Here is a 17,655-nt window from a genome sequence, read left to right on the forward strand (position 1 = left end):
TCTATGCTACCCAGAGCAATCTATACCTTCAATGCCATCCCAATCAAAATTTCAATGACATTTTTCAAAGTGCTGGAACAAACAATCCTAAAATTTGTATGGAATCAGAAAAGACCCTGAATCGCCAAGGTAATTTTGAAAAAGAAAAACAAATCTGGGGGCATCACATTGCCCGATTTCAAGCTATATTACAAAGCTGTGATCACCAAGACAGCGTGGTATTGGCACAAAAACAGACATATAGACCAATGGAACAGAATAGAGAACCCAGATATGGACCCTCAACTCTATGGTCAAATAATCTTTGACAAAGCAGGAAAAAACATGCAATGGAAAAAAGACAGTCTCTTCAATAAATGGTGCTGGGAAAATTGGACAGCCACATGTAGAAGAATGAAACTCGACCATTCTCTAACACCATTCACAAAGAGAAACTCAAAGTGGATGAAAGACCTCAACGTGAGACAGGAATCCATCAAAATCCTAGAGGAGAACATAGGCAGTAACCTCTTTGACATCACCCACAGCAACTTCTTTCAAGATACATCTCTAAAAGCTAGTGAAACAGAAGCAAAAATTAACTTTTGGGACTTCATCAAGATAAAAATCTTCTGCACAGCAAAGGAAACAGTCAACAAAACAAAGAGGCAACCCACAGAATGGGAGAAGATATTTGCAAATGACACTATAGATAAAGGGCTGGTATCTAAGATCTATAAAGAACTTCTCAAACTAATACCCAAAAAACATATAATCAAGTCAAAAAGTGGGCAGAAGATATGAAAAGACACTTCTCTGAAGAAGACATACAAATGGCTAACAGACACATGAAAAATTGTTCATCATTAGCCATCAGGGAAATTCAAATCAAAACCACATTGAGATACCACCTTACACTGGTTAGAATGGCAAAAATGGACAGAGAAAGAAACAACAAATGTTGGAGAGGTTGTGGAGAAAAGGGAACCCTCTTACACTGTTGGTGGGAATGCAAGTTGGTACAGCCACTTTGGAAAAGTGTGGAGGTTCCTCAAAAATTTAAAAATAGAGCTACCCTATGACCCAGCAATTGCACTCCTGGGTATTTACCCCAAAGACACATATGTAGTGAAAAGAAGGGCCATGGGCACCCCAATGTTCATAGCAGCAATGTCCACAATAGCCAAACTGTGGAAAGAGCCGAGATGACCTTCAACAGATGAATGGATAAAGAAGATGTGGTCCATATATACAATGGAATATTACTCAGCCATCAGAAAGGATGAAGACCCAACTTTTACAGCAACATGGATGGGACTGGAGGGGATGATGCTAAGTGAAATAAGTCAAGCAGAGAAAGTCAATTATCATATGGTTTCACTTATTTGTGGAACATAAGGAATAACATGGAGGACATTACGAGAAGGAAGGGAAAAATGAGGGGCGGGGACTGGAGGGAGAGACGAACCATGAGAGACTCTGGACTCTGAGAAACAAACAGGGTTTTAGAGGGGAGTGGGGAGGGGGAATTAGTTAGCCCAGTGATGGGTATTAAGGAGGGCACGTACTGCATGGAGCACTGCGTGTTATACAAAAACAGTGCATCGTGGATCACTACATCAAAAACTAATGATGTACTGCATGGTGACTAACATAACATAATAAAAATTTAAAAAAAAGAAAGAAAAGAAATTTCCCAGCTTTCTCCCCAGGTGTTCTCAAAAGGCTATGACCATCTCACATTTCCATTCCTCCACCTGCAGTCCCTCCCATGTCCTCACATCAAGGCACTGAGGTCAGTTTTCTAGCCATAGAGGTGCTTCTGTTGGCATCTGCTGACATCAGTCTCCCTGGGGTTGTCATAGCCACACAAATGCTCTGTTCTGGCAACTGCTGTTTTAAAGTCAAGGAAATAAATTTGTCTGGCTTGGATCAAACCCTAGCATTGGTAAATACCAGGAGTTCTCAGCAACAGAGCTATTGACATTTGGGCAGGATAATTCTCTGTTGTGGGGGCTGTCTTGTACAGTCTTGGGAAAGAAGAAAATCCTGCCATTTGTGACAACAGGGATAGAACTTGAGGGCATTATGCTAAGTGAGATAAGTCAGACAGAGACAGACAAATATCATATGATATCACTTATATGTGGAGTCTAAAAAAGCCAAACTCACAGAAACAGAGCAAAATGGTGGCTGCCAAGGGCTAGGGGGTGGAGGAATTGAGGAGATGTTGCTCACAGGGTACAAACTTATAGTTAGGAGATAAGTAAGTTCTGGAGATCTAACACACAGCATTGTGATCATAATCAACAATACTGTATTATATACTCCAAAGTTGCCAAGAGACTAGATTGTAAACGTTCTCACCACAAAAAAAGAAACGCTAATTATGTGACATGATGGAGGTGTCAGATAATGTTACAGTGGTAATCATACTGCAATATATAAATGTATCAAATCAACACACCATACATCTTAAACCCACATATTATATGTTAATTAAACCTCAATTTTTTTAAAAAAAATAAAACATAAAAAAAGTGCCATACCCTGAAAAAAAAAGAAGTATATTTGAGCATAGCTTGATTGACCCAAATTCCCAGTTATACTCAAATTAAGTCCTAATTCTTAGAATTAATATATTTGCAAATTCTCAGATTCTGATTATAAGTCTGCTTAATTTTTTAAATTTAAATTCAATTAGCCAACACATAGTACATCATTAATTTCAGACGTAGTGTTCAACAATTCATCAGTTGTGTATAACACCCAGGGCTCCTAGCATGCTTAATTTTTAAAAGAAAAATTTTAAGAACCTGAATTTGGTGCCACTTTATTAGTTCAATGTATTAATGCTTAAAATTGAAACTAATACAATTATATATCTTTAGATAATTTCTAGTTTACTTTTTTAATTTATGGCAACTCCTAAACATTAGCCAAAATAGTAATGACTTGACTTTAAAACTTAACATCTTTGCTCTGAATATATTATCAACAAAATGAGCCCATTAAATAAAACTGTTCCTTGGATTCCAAGGGCACTGGTCTATTCAAGAACTGCTTTGTTGTGCCCTATATGAGTAGACAAACATTTAATGTTGGCCAAAATATAGGCTTATCACAAAAAAGACAAGAAAGACAAGAATCTAGTCTCCCTTCGTTGTTTTAGGACTCACCCCATGGAAGAAGTTCTATTTCCCCATTGAGAGTCCAGATATTGGTCACAGTCTAGTCCCTTGGAGGTTTCTATTGTCCCAGAAAAGCAAGATTCTGTCAACTGCCCCAGATGCACGCTGGATACGAATCCTGCTTATGCTGACCCTGCCCCACTGTCTCCTTGCAACGGGCCTTTGTGCCCAGATTTCTGAGTTTGGCTTGAAAGAGAATATGTAGTAAGGCAAGGGACTTTAGTAAAACACACAGCAGAATAATTTATAGAGATATTAGATTCGATCTTATTTTTCCTATTTGTGTAAGACTCAGGACAGAGTACGAATTCTTTTCTCTCTTCCTTATGCTTTTTATCTAAGCAGTTTCATCTCGGAGGCTTCTGGTGTTTACAGGGAAGAAACAGTAGGACCCTTTTTTGACAGCTTGGCCTGGAAGATGCCCTAGAGCAAACCTCTAGGACTAGAGCAAGAGGAGGTTGATGGGAGCAGACAGACTGAGAAGGGATAGGTTTTCAAGAGTGGTGGAGACCCAAAGTCTCTTCTTGAGTAGGAATGCTGAACTCTAATGGAGAAAGCCAACAAAAATACATGAAGGCTGGGTTGGACACCAGGAATGAGGGAGGTGCCAACTTAGATGGGCTCTTATGCCTCTACTCAGCCTAAGGGGGCTGGAGCTGCCCACCTGCAGAACTTGGATGGGGGGGAAGGGGAGCATTAACTGGGATCAAAAACACCTATTCCCTAATGCCCTTAATCGTGAAAATACCCTCCTGCTTGACCCTCAGGAAGGGGAAAGAATTCCCCAAACCTGACTAGGATCAAAAAAATAAAGCTCACAACCGGACCAGATATAACTTGATTTTGAACAAATAAGGGAATGTGACATTTCTTAGACCCAAGTATTATGCAGCAAATCCATTGTTACTACAATGCCTCACCCGCTCCAGTTGCTTAGGGGTTTCAACAAGATGCCTCCAGAGAACATTAAAAAAAAAAATCTCTTAGCAAATATTACTGCTTAAAGTGGGTAACCAGAAGGGCTTTCAAACTCATTTAACAGAATTACACAATTTATTATTTATTTATGTGATCAGTAGAATTAGACTCATGGGAGTTAAACCTTACAAATCCCATTTCACATGAGACAGAAACTGGGTCCTAAGAGAGCTTGGAGGTCATAACTGTTGAGTTCTAAGAACCGAAGTGCAGGACTGGTGTGGAACACTCCACACATTCTGCAGGAAGACATGATTTGGTGTAAGCCTCTCGGGGAGAATCAGCTCTGGTGTTGTGAGTGGTACAGGATGGGCTGACAGGCAATGTCTAGAGACCAAAGTACAAACAACAGATGAGTGAAGCCTGATTTAAGATTGAGCCTGAGGACAGCAAGAGGGAGAAATGATTCAAGTGTAGTCTTTTAAGGTGATATTTTCCCCTTTAAAATAGGGTTTTGCAATATACTGGATTTCTGATACTTCATTTGAAACTTCATAGGATTTTGTGCATAGATTTTCCAAATGCTTGAGATAATTCAATTCTACAAATGTTTACCAGGTATCTACCATGTATAATGCGTTATAGTAAACACATGGGAGAGAGAAAAAGGTGAAGAAGACACAGTCCCCTCTTACAACTTAGTGGGAGAGATGGAAACAAACTTAAATCAGTCTAACACAAGAAACAGTAGGTCATATATTAAAAGAAAGTAATATTAGTAGCTAAGATTTGTTGAGCGCTAAGATCCGAGCACTAATATGCACTGCAACATTCTAAGGGATGTACTATTATTATCCCCACTTTATAGATGAAGGAACTGAAGTCCAGAAGGGTTAAGAAACTTGCCCAAGGTCATATAACTGAGAAGAGTAGATCTGGAATTTGAACCCAGAGATACTGACCCCAGAACTCAAGCTGTTAAACTCTGCTGTGAAATACAAGTTATATGTGATAGTAGAATGGGGCAAGAAAAGGCTAAGTCATTCATAGAGAGGAAATCAGGAACCAATAAAGACTTCTCAATCCTTCTTTTAAAAAAATTTTATTTATTTTTGTCAGAGAGAGAGAGAGAGAGAGAACACACAAGCAGGGGGAGTGGCAGGCAGAGAGAGAAGCAGGCTTCCTGCTAAGCAGGGAGCCTGATGTAGGACCCGATCTCAGGACCGTGGGATCATGACCCAGTCTGAAAGCAGACGCTTAACTGACTGAGCCACCCAGGTGCCCCTTGATCCTTCTACTTGTTAGGAGAAGCAGCAAAACGGGCAAGCTCTGATTAATATCATTTTCAAAAGCAAATGCATTCTTTTTGCTTCTTTATACTCCCTATATAAGCCAAAATGTTATTAGATGTAAGAGTCCTTGAAAGCGAAAAAAATCTGTCATTTAATTATTTTGGAAACCCCAATATTTTTCACATATTTTTCCCCATAAATATACATTTTTCCTTATCCCTGCAGTGAAAGTATAATGTTCTTTTTACTGTTTTATTTTTTTCCAATATGCTTCTTTTTGTTTGTTTTTATTTAAATTACAGTTAGTTAACTACAGTTAGTTAACATTACAGTTAGTTAACAGGGTAATATTAGTTTCAGGTATAGAATTTAGAGATTCAGCACTTCCACACAACACGCAGTGCTCATCACAACAAGTGCCCTCCTTAATCCCCATCACCTATTTCTCCCATCACCCTTACTGGGTTTTATTTAGAATAATATAATTTTATTAGTCATTCTTTATGTCTACAATTAATATGATGTCTTTGAATACAAGTAATATCTTGCATTACATTGCTCTCAAACAATCTAAACCCTTCACGGAGCCCCGATCTCTTCCATTTTCCATTTTCAGGAAACCTGTATCAATAATTTACTATAATGTGTATTTAATGGAGGGAAGGACTAAACATAAAAGAGTCTGTGACTTTTCTAGCAGTGTAGATCACTCTCTAAAGGAGATTGGAATAGAACATGTAACTTCACTCCCAGTCTTGGGCTCAAGCAACCTGCCACACCAAGTGGCAAAGTAAATGAGGTTTGGCAGAGCTGATGGAATAAAACAGGAACAATGCAAACAGTCCCCCCCAAAAATCAGTGTACTCTCTCTGAAATCCTCCCTAAGAGATTTGTCATGTGGAGATTATTCACACCCACAGTAGCCACTTTGTAGGTTTTCTCATTATAAAACGTACACTTCTTCATCTTCAACTCAGTTGTACGTTACACCACAATGTTGTGTCATTTGTACCATGATAGACTTTGCTAGAATGTGAGCAAGCAAGGAAGGGAATGAAAAAAATGAAGACCTTTAGTAACAGAAGTCTGGGAAATCGATCTCAAAGTGTCTGTTTTAGTCAGATCAACTCTCATTTTGGAGCTGCAGAAGCTGGGCATGTCCAGGCTCACCAGAGAAAGACATGTTGGTGTAAGCTTGCCTTTTCTGATGGCAGGCCCAGATTGCTTATGATTGAACTCATTCCACAATTGTTTTCAATGAGGCTGAGCCTTTAGTCTCAATAATAATTCTGAAGCCAAGCAGCAGAGCTCCTGGCCACTGATTTTGCAGCCTTAATACAGCTGGGTGATTTTCCTAGGGCCTGGCAGATGAGCAGTCGTTTCCCTGAGTGGGGTCAGTGAATGTCCTGCCTGATAAGGGGCCATCCCAGTGTCTAAGATAAGAACGATTGTTTACCAGAGGAGCATGAGCAGCTCCGGGCCGGAGGCTCCTAAAATCCTGTCACCACAGACTTTCTGGCACCAGAGAGCCTCAGAGGTCAAGGGTCCAGCACCCAGAGAAAGCCACTCATCATATTAAGGGAGCCTTGGGGCTGGGCTCTGTGTTGCTGTGTACTTTGGGATTCGAGCAACTAAGAATTAGAGAAGTTTCCTGTTTGGAGAGTAGGGAGTGAGTGAGCTGTGACTTCTCAGGCCCCACCCAAGTGACGGCACCACAGGGCAGGAGACACGAGAAACAGGCCTGAGGTGCTGGGCTGAGGCACATAGAGGGACAGCGGGCATCAAACAGTAGTTAACAGCTGAGGGCCATGCTTCTCCACTTCTGAGAAGGACATCTAGACCCTTAAGGACAGTTAGCTGGACGCTAACTGACTAGCAAAAGATATTTATCTACATCCACACATGCACACACACACTTTGCAGATGTGATTTCAGGATCTTGAGATAGGAGGCTATTCTGGATTAACCGAGGGAGTGCTACATGCCATCACAAGTGTCCTTGTTCTAAGAGAGGCAATAGGAGATACTCACACACATACACGGGAGAAGGTGACGTGAAGACAGAGATTCAAGTGATGGGGCCACAAGGCCCTGAGCACCAGCAGAAGCTGCCAGAATTCCAGCAGAAGCTGGAAGAGGCAAGGAAGGGGTTCTCCCCTAGAGCCACCAGAAGGAGCATACACCTGCTGACACTGTGGTGTTGGTCCAGTGACACTGATTTCAGACTGTGGCCTCCAGAACTGAGAGAACAAATTCCTCTTGCTCTAAGTCACCCAGTTTGGGGGAGTTTGCTCTAGCAGCCACAGAAAAGGAATACAGATTATTATCTAATACAACTTTATTTATCTACACCTACAAAGCCCCCCACACAGTCAGGATTCAGATAGCAATAGCCCAATGATCCACAGCGGGGACTAGAATAACACTGACAGAGATGGTTCAGAGTATCTGAAAAACATGCTCCTCATGCTCTGAAATAAAGATGGACGTTCTGAAGGAGTGACAGTGAGTTGTGTGTCATGTAAATTCTGCTAATACAGCCCTCTCCATACACATGAAGGCATACTGTGCTTGCTGTTAGCTTGTTATCCCCAGCCCCCAGCCCCCAGGAAAACTCTGTTGGGTGTTTTCTATCAATGCCTTTGAAACACTTGGTGCTTACCCTAACAGAACTTCAGTGTGTGTGTGAGTTGTATGTTTTTAATTATTTCTCCTTGTCCTATGTATTGTATTTAAGATTACCAAGAGCTTTAGGAGAGGGAAGGAAAATTGTGTTTTGCAAGCTCAGCGTATCAGTTTTAACGTCCTCTTCATTGGACATATGAACCAAGTTTCGAGACCTGACCCCGACCTTGGCCTCTGACCCCTTCTTTGGGCCCCCTCTTTGGGTCTGTTGAAGGCAGTTTGAGGACCATATTAGAATGGTTTGTAATCCCTAAATTGCTATAGCAGTTGTTGATTTTATTGCGTTTCCAGCTGTTTTCAGGAGACCCTCTCTACTTGAATGCTAATCTTATCAAACCATGTGAATGCTCTTTCTGTCTCACTCCTAAACTATCAATCTCATTTTGCTACTTAGTTCCCAAGCTTGGAAACTATTTCTCTCTCTCCTGAGCCTCCCTGCCAGCTTTTTCTTCTCAGAGCTCAAAGGCATTGTTTTCTAATATAGTTATAAAATCTCAGATTGTAAAGCCCTTAGCCCCCATTACCTAATTGCCTTCCTACCCTTAACTTCATTACAACGTGTCTCTCCTCAAAAGGTCCTGAAACTTGCTCACTTCCAAACCAGATTTTTGCATATGCTTCTCTTCTCTTTCTATCTATATTACTCTTTACGCTCCCATCTGGTAGCCATGACTGTACTTAAACACATTTTGAACTTTTTTAAAATTCTACCTTGCTCTACATCTCAGGATAATGCGTCCTATAAAACTTTTCCTTACTAAGTAGAAGAGTCAAAAGGCTCTAGAGTCATCCCTGAATTTTGTCAATGAGAAAACGAGGTTACATCATTGGCCCAAGTGTTACAGCAAGTGGCTAAACACAGATCCAAACATCTGGATTTTAGATAGGTCATCTATCTGACTTGCGTTCGGAGAGAAAGATTTGAGAGAGCACGTTTATCGTATCGGTGAATAGACTAGAATGCAAAGGGAGGCTCACTCAGAGCTCTTAGCCTCCATGACGCCATAACTCATGGGAACCCAACAAAATGCAGTTGGCAAGGTAATAACGGGAGGCGCCAAGGTTGGGGGCACAAGAAGCCAGGTGTGTATCTTAGCATGCCAGTACTTGATTCCTAACTGAACCAGAGTTGAATGCCATCTTCTTTTGTTTTCCTAAAATGTGTTTAAAGTAGACAGTTTTAGGAAAAAATGTTGGGGTTTGAACATAAAGTGATTTTGATTTCTTCTAGTAGCTGCCTCCATACACATGGTATGTGTACTGGTTATTGGGTCCCTTCATGATTATGGGCCATAGTTTATAACTTCCAACAAATTTTGGTTATCACAGAAATCTTGTTTCATCTTCTAAAGACTCATTTCTAAAAATTAAATTACACATTTAAAAAAGCCTTCCCCCGTGACCCCAGCACTGGCTAGATCCAAATGCGCAGTTCCTGTGTTTTTCTTTGGGGGAGGGAGCATGGTCTGCTTTTTGGGAAGCTTTCCCTTTACCCTCATCTAGCTGCCGGCTCCCCCCAGGGTCCTGCGAAGACTAGCCATCTCCTTACTTAACTGGGAGGCTGCAGTTGTTCCCCTGGTCCGCCACAGCTGCTAAGCTGGACTGCGGTCATTAGGGGTGGACAGTGGCTCCAACCTGCCCTCCAAACTTTCCTGGGCATTGCTGGTTCATTCTTCAGTGTGGCCACCTCCGCTGCTGACCCCTAGCTGACACATTCACGTCCCCTTCCTCTGCCTATGCCTCTTTGCGGCTTTTGCTTGATTTCCTGGCAATTCGATAGCCCTGAATCCCCTCTTCTCTCAGCAGCCGTCTGCAGGCAGGACCTGTGGAACCCATCGTCCTCACCTCCCAGAAACCCCAACAGCCCTGACTCCCCTCCTTACCTGGCAACCCTGTGATGCCAAGTCACTCCAGTTAACTTTCCCCCTGCTTAAGGAGAATGGGACAAGTGAACAAGTCCCTGACTAAGCAGACATCCAATTAAGTGGGAAAGTGTCCATTTTCTTTCAGGCAAAGCCAAGCCTTATGAGGATTCTCTTGGCACCTCTGCTTCTCTGGGTTTGGAGGAGCAAAGCATCTGACTTTCTGCAAACTGCACTTCCTAAGATGGCTGCCTTCTCCCGTCTAAGCAGCATCGTACTCGATGAGAGAGCCAGATCCTACAGGTATGTCTCTAGTTAACCTTTGGGGAGGTAGCTGGCTCGCACACAGATGCCTCCTTGAGTTTGGAAGTTGAATCATAGAATGACTTCTGTTCATAGCTTTGAGTCACTGAAATTTTAACCAACAGGAAAAACTCCACACAACATTGTTGTTTATACATATATAATAAAATAAAGGCATTTCTAAAACTGTTCTTACTGTGATAAGGTAATTTTCATTTAAGTAGTACCGTGTCATACCTGAGAGTTCCAGGAAGACCCATAATTGCCACCTGAGGAAGGAACCTGGGATTCATCCGTGCAGCATGCATCGGCCACATTTACCAACAATCCCTCGAGTTTAGAGGATTACCGGGCTCTGTGGGAGATTACTGCTCTATTTATGCTTCTTGTCTCATCATTTCAACATACGTTCCACACTGGTTTAACAGTGACCATTTACACTTTACAAACTCCACCCATGAATATGAGGTAGAAGGAACTTTTAATGAAAAGCAAAATATTCCAGCAACCCTCAGTTTGTTTCCTGAGATTAAGAATTCCTCATATCAGTGAGGTCATATGATACATGTCTTTCTCTGATTGACTTATTTCGTGGAGTGGGGGGGTGGGGTGGGAGGGATGGAGTAGCTGGGTGATAGACATTGGGGGGGGTATGTGCTATGGTGAGCACTGTAAATTGTGTAAGACTGTTGAATCACCTGTACCTCTGAAACAAATAATACATTATATGTTAAAAAAAAAAGGAGATAGCAGGAGGGGAAGAATGAAGGGGGGGAAATTGGAGGGCGAGATGAACCATGAGACTATGGACTCTGAGAAACAAACTGAGGGTTCTAGAGGGGAGCACTGCACGGAGCACTGTGTGTTATATGCAAACAATGAATCATGGAACACTACATCAAAAACTAATGATCTATGATGATTAACATAATAATAAAAAAAGAAAAGCAAAATATTATAATTCACAAATTATCTGGATCAAGTATGCAAGAAAATGTGCAAAGGGGTGCCTGGCTAGCTCAGTCGGTAAAGCATGCAACTCTTGATCTTGGGGTTGTGCGTTCAAGCACCACATCGGGTGTAGAGATTATTCAAAAATAAAATCATAAAAAGTATATGCAAAAAAATGAATATTGGCAAACTTTGATTTCTAAACTAATCAAGGAATGATATATCCATAGTGATTTTTAGAGCATCATAATTTGAATACCCAAAGATTAAGAAATGAGCAGATACACACCCTTTCAAAGTTTAAAAGACTATCTGAATCACATTTTTTTAAATTTTATTTTATTACATTATGTTAATCACCATACATTACATCATTAGTTTTTGATGAGGTGTTCCATGATTCATTGTTTGCATATAACACCCAGTGCTCCTGAATCACATTTTGATCGTTCTGGCTACCACTTGATTTGGTCTGAGACTTTTTAACTATTTGCTTAAATTGAAACAGGCTGTGGCCTCAGGCTCTACTTGTTCCATTAACTCATTACCGTTTTAAAAGAGCTTCACATTCAGAGGGGTTAGAAAGGCTGACTTGTGTGGGTAGTATACTCCCCCTGGTGGACAAACAGAGAGAAGAAAGTATCTGATTCCTTCAGTTGAGGATTGCAATTTTTGAGCACTCTGTTTTGGGGCTTCGTTTCTCCCTAAAAAGCTCCATTTTGTTACATTCAAGTTACCAAGCCTCCATCAAGCAGTCTATGAATCTTTTTACTGTTTAATTTTATCTTCACTGGTGTCTTTTTTTCCCCATTATGATTCTCTTCCTCATTAAAGTTATTCAGCCGAAAAATATTATCAAATGCCTGCCATGCATCAGGCACAGCTCTAGGCACTGGGGATACAGCGGTGAGTGAACAAAATGATTCAAAATCCTGCCACTGGGGAGCTTAAAATAATATCAGATAGTGTTCATTGTGTTTCCTACACACCAGACTATGTACTTAGTGATTTGTGTTACTTAACTGAATCCTCCCAACAACTCTATGAGGAAACTGAGGAGCTAAGAAATTTGCCCAAGACCTCACATAGATAGGGAGAGGTACGCAACAGCTCTGACCCCACAAGAACTCTGAACCTCGTGGCCCTCCTTCGATTTTCATTGCAGCATTTTATTTTAATTGCCTGTCTCCTCCAGCTAACAGATAAGCTCCAGAGAGTAGAGACTGTGTCTGTTCACAATAACCCAGAGCCTAAAGCCTGCCACAGCTCTTCTCCAGAATACTGTGGGTAGATGGCTTCATGGTAATGGAATCAATGAGTTGAAAACTGAACTGGGGACTAATTGACTCCAAAGCCTTTCTCACCAAGGGACTCTACTACTTCCATGAGAATCCAGAATACAGACAGCAACTCCGTACTGGTTGGCTGATTTGAATTAGTTTGGAATTAGATGCCCTCTCCATTTCCTTAAAGAGTAGGTGAAGACGGAGTCTAAAATGAACAAGATCTGGTTCTTTAGAAGACTTAAAATCTTTAAGCAGATTTTCATTTGCCTCCCCTCCTGAATTTTACAGCTAGTGGAGACAGGAGGAAACCAAAGCAACATCCACCCTGGGCCCAGTGGATTCCCCTTTACAAGCCATGGATGCTTTGCGGTGAAGAGCAGAGGGTGGAGAGAGATGGTGGAGCAGCCCTTTCAGGAGCTACTGAACCTGTGGTGAGTACAACCTATGCCTGTAATAAACAGGTCAGTTTCCATGGTATTAGTTATTTATTTTATAGTAGTTATTCCCACAATGGCTGTATGTCCTACACCATTATTTGCCACTTTGCCAAGTGACTTAAGAGCATGATATCCATCATTCAAATCTATTAACCTTTCTTTCTGTGTTTGAAAATAATCAGCAGCGTTCTGGTCTCAGTTGCCCAGGGCAGAATGGTAAATATTGAAAGAGTAATCTTGCCATTTGAAGCGCTTCTGGCTTGAATAAATGTTTCCTCAGGTTGCAGCAATGCCCAGGTAATCCCTTGGTAATGAAGCAGGGATCACCTTCCAGCGCTAAGGAGAGCAAGAAAAATTACTAGATGCAGGAACAGCTTGTAGGGTGGATCTCTCGCTCAGCCTACACTTTAGGCTTGTATTTTAAAAGAGGAATTGCTGGTGTCTGCTCCTATTATACAAGAGCTAGTAAATAAACCAAAAGGAGAAAACTGAAAAGTTATTTCAGGCTGACAGTTAGTACACAACCACAAGAAACAATCCAAGGGAACCCCGAATATCACAAGTCAGGAGGCCTAGCTTGTCATCCAACCTTTATTAAGATCATAGGGATGGCTCGTCCCTGTTTAAGTCTTTTGTGTATGGGAAGTCAGTTCTGTAAAGGTAAGTTTGCCAGTGAATTCTATACAGCAGTTTCTTCATTGCACATCCTCCCCAGCCAGATTGTGTTTACAGTTGATGAACCACCATCTACTCTCTCCAATCTCTTCCTTCTGCCTTTCTGCAACCTCATCTTCTTGTATAGTGAAAAAATTCTCCTATAGACCTCATTGCAAAAATCTCTCACATTTTACTAAATCTCCCTTTCCTAACTTTAGGGGGCTATCCCAACTACCCTCCGGGCATCTCTACGTGAATTTCCTACCCTTGCTTGAAGCTCAACGTGTCCCAAACTGAACTTATTCCCAAATCTGCTCCTACTCTTTCTAATCATTGCCAAAGTCCTAAGTTGGGGTGTTGGATCTGTTCCCCTCCCATGAGTTCCTGCTGCCCACAGTCGAGCTGCCCTCACTCTTTCTCCGACTTCTTTGAAATTCTTTTAATTGGCCTCCATGCTTTTCAAATACCATTCCTGTACGCAATCCGCCCATTCCTCTTTTTAAGCACAACTGCTGTCAATCTCTCTGCTGCCCAATAACCGTGAGTAGTCCATTAGCAAATTAGAGATGCTCCCTGGCCCAGCTGCACCTCCAGAGCTCTCCACAGTGGGCCTTTGGACTTACCCTGAATGCCCACTAAACAGAACTCCCCCTCTCCTAAACCAGCCAGTCCTGTCCTGTCTCCAGGTGTTTTCTCACACAGTTCTTCTTCATGATATGCCAGTCTCAATTCCATCTTTCCCGATCCCACCCATTTCTTATGGCCTTCAACTCAATTCAAAAGCCAGTTTCCAATTCCTCCTGAGTCTTTCCCTCCGTCTCTTCATAGCGCCATGTTGGTGTTTCTCTCATCATACATCCCTTATTTTCTTCCTCTTGGTATTGTAGTTATTGATTTACATACCTTATTACACACGCACACACCACATGCTCCCCCCCACACACAACCACACGCCCCACAAACACACACCACACCCCCCACAAACACACACCACACATCCGCCCCCCCCCCCCCCACCCACACACCCACACACCATGCTGGAGGTGGTGCCTTCCATTAGGGGAAAATAGCAGCTTTGGATCCTATCTCTAACACTTACCTACATGGCTTTGGGCAAGTTTCTTATCCATTCTGGACTTAGTTCTCTTATGGTAAAAAGTGAGTAATGCTCAGCTTTTTCAAATTAAAGTATGTATTAATTGCCAGATACTCCCTAAATGCTGGCTAATGCTGGCTCTTGTTATTAACTCTATCAGCCTTCTTGTCTGCAGATCACCTTACTTAGCCCATACCTTATACAAAGTATATTCTCAGAATGTTGGTTGTATTGAAGGATATTGTCTTCAGGTGGACCTTTTGCTTATTACTTACCTCAAAATTTAGTAGCAGTTTGACAAACATTGTATTGGCCTACAGAGCACTGAAGAATATTTCCCAATTAGATTTATCAGACTCTAGGGTTTTCAGCTGGACCACACTGACTCAGTTCTTACCCAATTCTTATAAAGTTGATCTTGGTATGGTGAAGACTAGCCATCACTTATGTTTCAGAACAGATGGAGCTGTATGACAAATAGATATCCAAAAAGTGAAAAACCAGCAAATGCACTGGAGCCTAACAGCATCAAGCCTGGTTTCTAGGACAGAGAGCTGGTGTCAGGCTACATCAACCCAGTTTGATGTCTCAAACTGTGGTCTCACAGAGTCTCCTCCTGGAAATGACTGAGGAGAATAAAACAGGAGACAAAAATCTGGTTCTCCCAGCCACAGACACATGATCACTCAGATAAATAAAGCAAACAGTTACCCATATGTTACAATTTCCAGGCTTAGCCCCATTTACAGTGATTCTCAAAGACTGGTGGTTGTAATAAAGACAAGTTTGTACTAAAGACAGAAGGGCAGAGAGTGCATTTCACTCATTGAAACATATCAAAACAACCTACGGTCCCCCTCCCTTCCAGTAATTCTGAGAATCACTCTCTAAAGCTCCTATAAATGTATGCCTTCTTTGGGGATTCAGTAAAAGAAGACAAGGCAGGGATTAAGATGGAAAGGGTTGGGGGGCGCCTGGGTGGCTCAATCGTTAAGCATCTGCGTCTCCCTCTCCCACTCCCCCTGCTTGTGTTTCCTCTTTCGCTGTGTCTCTCTTTGTCAAATAAATAAACAAAATCTTAAAAAAAAAAAAAAAAGGAAAGGGTTGGGGCCAACCCAGAAAGGGCCCAACAGAGAGAAGGGCAGTCTCATCAAAACATCCATCCACATTACTGTTTCAGACGTGAGTTTTCTAGCTGGTACATGTACCACAAGTTTAATGAGGAGCAGCAAAGAAGTACAGTTGCTTTTTGATAGAAAAATTTAAAAATCATTCACTGAAAAGTAGAAGTACAATAGTTCTTTAATTCCCACGCATGGCCTCCTCTCCCCTTTCCCCCAGCATGAGCAAGCGTGTGTGTGCGCATGAGCACACACATGCACAGGGCTTTCTCCAGGTCAGCCAAGGAGGCTTACTCTGCACCAGTTGCCAAGAACATTTTTTTCTCTACAGAAATGAGTGTAATAATTATTTACATATTCGTCTGGCTCTCTGCCTATCTGCTTCTTGTCATGTTCCAAAAAGAATTTAAGATGGCTTATGTGGTTATGTACTATGACAAGAATTTAAATTGGAAGTGAGGTGAAAGAAGAAATAAATACAAACCAAAGATGCAAACACGGGGAGACAGGAAAATAATTAAGAAGTATAATAAAATGATCCATACACCTGCTACCAGTGAACTATAAATTTTCTAAGCTTTCCAGTGGCTGAATTTGAAGAGAAAACTTATCAATTACATAATTCTCATCTATAAGAGGGATTCCCAAACTTTTGTGTGCAACTAAATCACCTGATGAGCTTATAAAACTATAATCACTCAGGCCCCAACAATAGAACTTAAAATTTTGCATGTCTGGGGTGAGATCCTGAGGTTTATACTTTTAATGAATTCTTACTGATTTCTCAGATAAAAGGAAACCAGCTTCTCAGGACGAGAACAATTATTCTTGATATTAAGATCTACAGGACTTTTGGGACACCTGGGTGGCTCATTCGGTGGGGTTAAGCATCTGCCTTTGGCTCAGGTCATGATCTCAGGGTCCTGGATGGGGTCCCATGTTCGGCTCGGCACTCAGCAGGGAGTCTGCTTGTCTCTCTCCCTCTCCCCCTTTCCCTCCAACCCTAGGGCTTTCTCTGTCTCTCTCAAATAAGTAAATAAATAAGGTATTTAAAATAAAAAAAAGATCTACAGGACTTTCTTCTAGGGAGTGACAAACCTTGGGTTTTACAATGAGCATTCTTACAGAGATTCAGGATGAGTTTCGGAGGTCCACGGACTGCTGCCCATAGTAACTTTCAAAATGGGCTTTTACATAGCTATGCGAGAGTAATGATGTTGAGAGTTGGTAAAGAGGGACAAGAAACCTAATAATATTCTCCAAGAACTTAATTTTTGCTAGTTTTCCTTGGCCCAGAATAGGAACTGAAAGGATTTTAAATCTCCTCAATCCCATTTTCTTTATATGGAGTCAAAAATTAAGAACTCCTTAGTAAATATGGCAGTATGCAAGCTACAGGGCTATGTCAGCACTGAGGTCTCTCTACAAACTATAATATGAGTCTGAAGAAATGTAATCTAGTGAATCTTATCTTTTAAATTTATTCTTGAGGAACTGTTTTGTTTCCTGGCTTGAACTGTAGTAGAGGGGGAGGCAAACAGCAGCGTGGGGTGGGGGGGGGTGTAGGGGGTGGAAGGAAGTGAGCTCATCCTTAGTATGGAAATTCTTCTTTGTAAGACCTAAGTCTGTTTTTAGTGAACCCAAATCATTGAAAGTTCTCGATGTGGTGAAGTTCTTGATACACGTGAACTTTGCCTGATCTTGTAGAGTTTCCTTCATTTCAATTTTGTAGCAAAAATGACTTAAATTTTATTGTATTTTTCCTCACATCTTGTCATCTTGAATCTGAAATGATTCAAGATTTTGGGGTGTTTCATACATGTTCTGTTTTTTAAATGAATTCGTTGGGATGCTTTTGTTTTTCTAGGAAAGGGACA

The 17,655-nt window shown here is 41.4% G+C and overlaps 1 long non-coding RNA gene across 1 annotated transcript in view; it reads left to right on the forward strand.

Annotated features, from left to right (window-relative positions):
• The first annotated feature begins 12,406 nt into the window (after positions 1–12,406).
• LOC113912923 overlaps positions 12,407–17,655 on the forward strand; it is a 55,576-nt gene continuing 50,327 nt past the window's right edge. Inside the window, exons 1-2 of the long non-coding RNA XR_003517038.1 lie at positions 12,407–12,655; positions 12,756–12,898. This is a non-coding gene — a long non-coding RNA (uncharacterized LOC113912923). The remainder of the gene's footprint in view (positions 12,656–12,755; positions 12,899–17,655) is intronic.

The sequence above is a fragment of the Zalophus californianus genome, chromosome 4 (genome assembly GCF_009762305.2).
Source record: "Zalophus californianus isolate mZalCal1 chromosome 4, mZalCal1.pri.v2, whole genome shotgun sequence".
Taxonomy (NCBI): Eukaryota; Metazoa; Chordata; class Mammalia; order Carnivora; family Otariidae; genus Zalophus; species Zalophus californianus.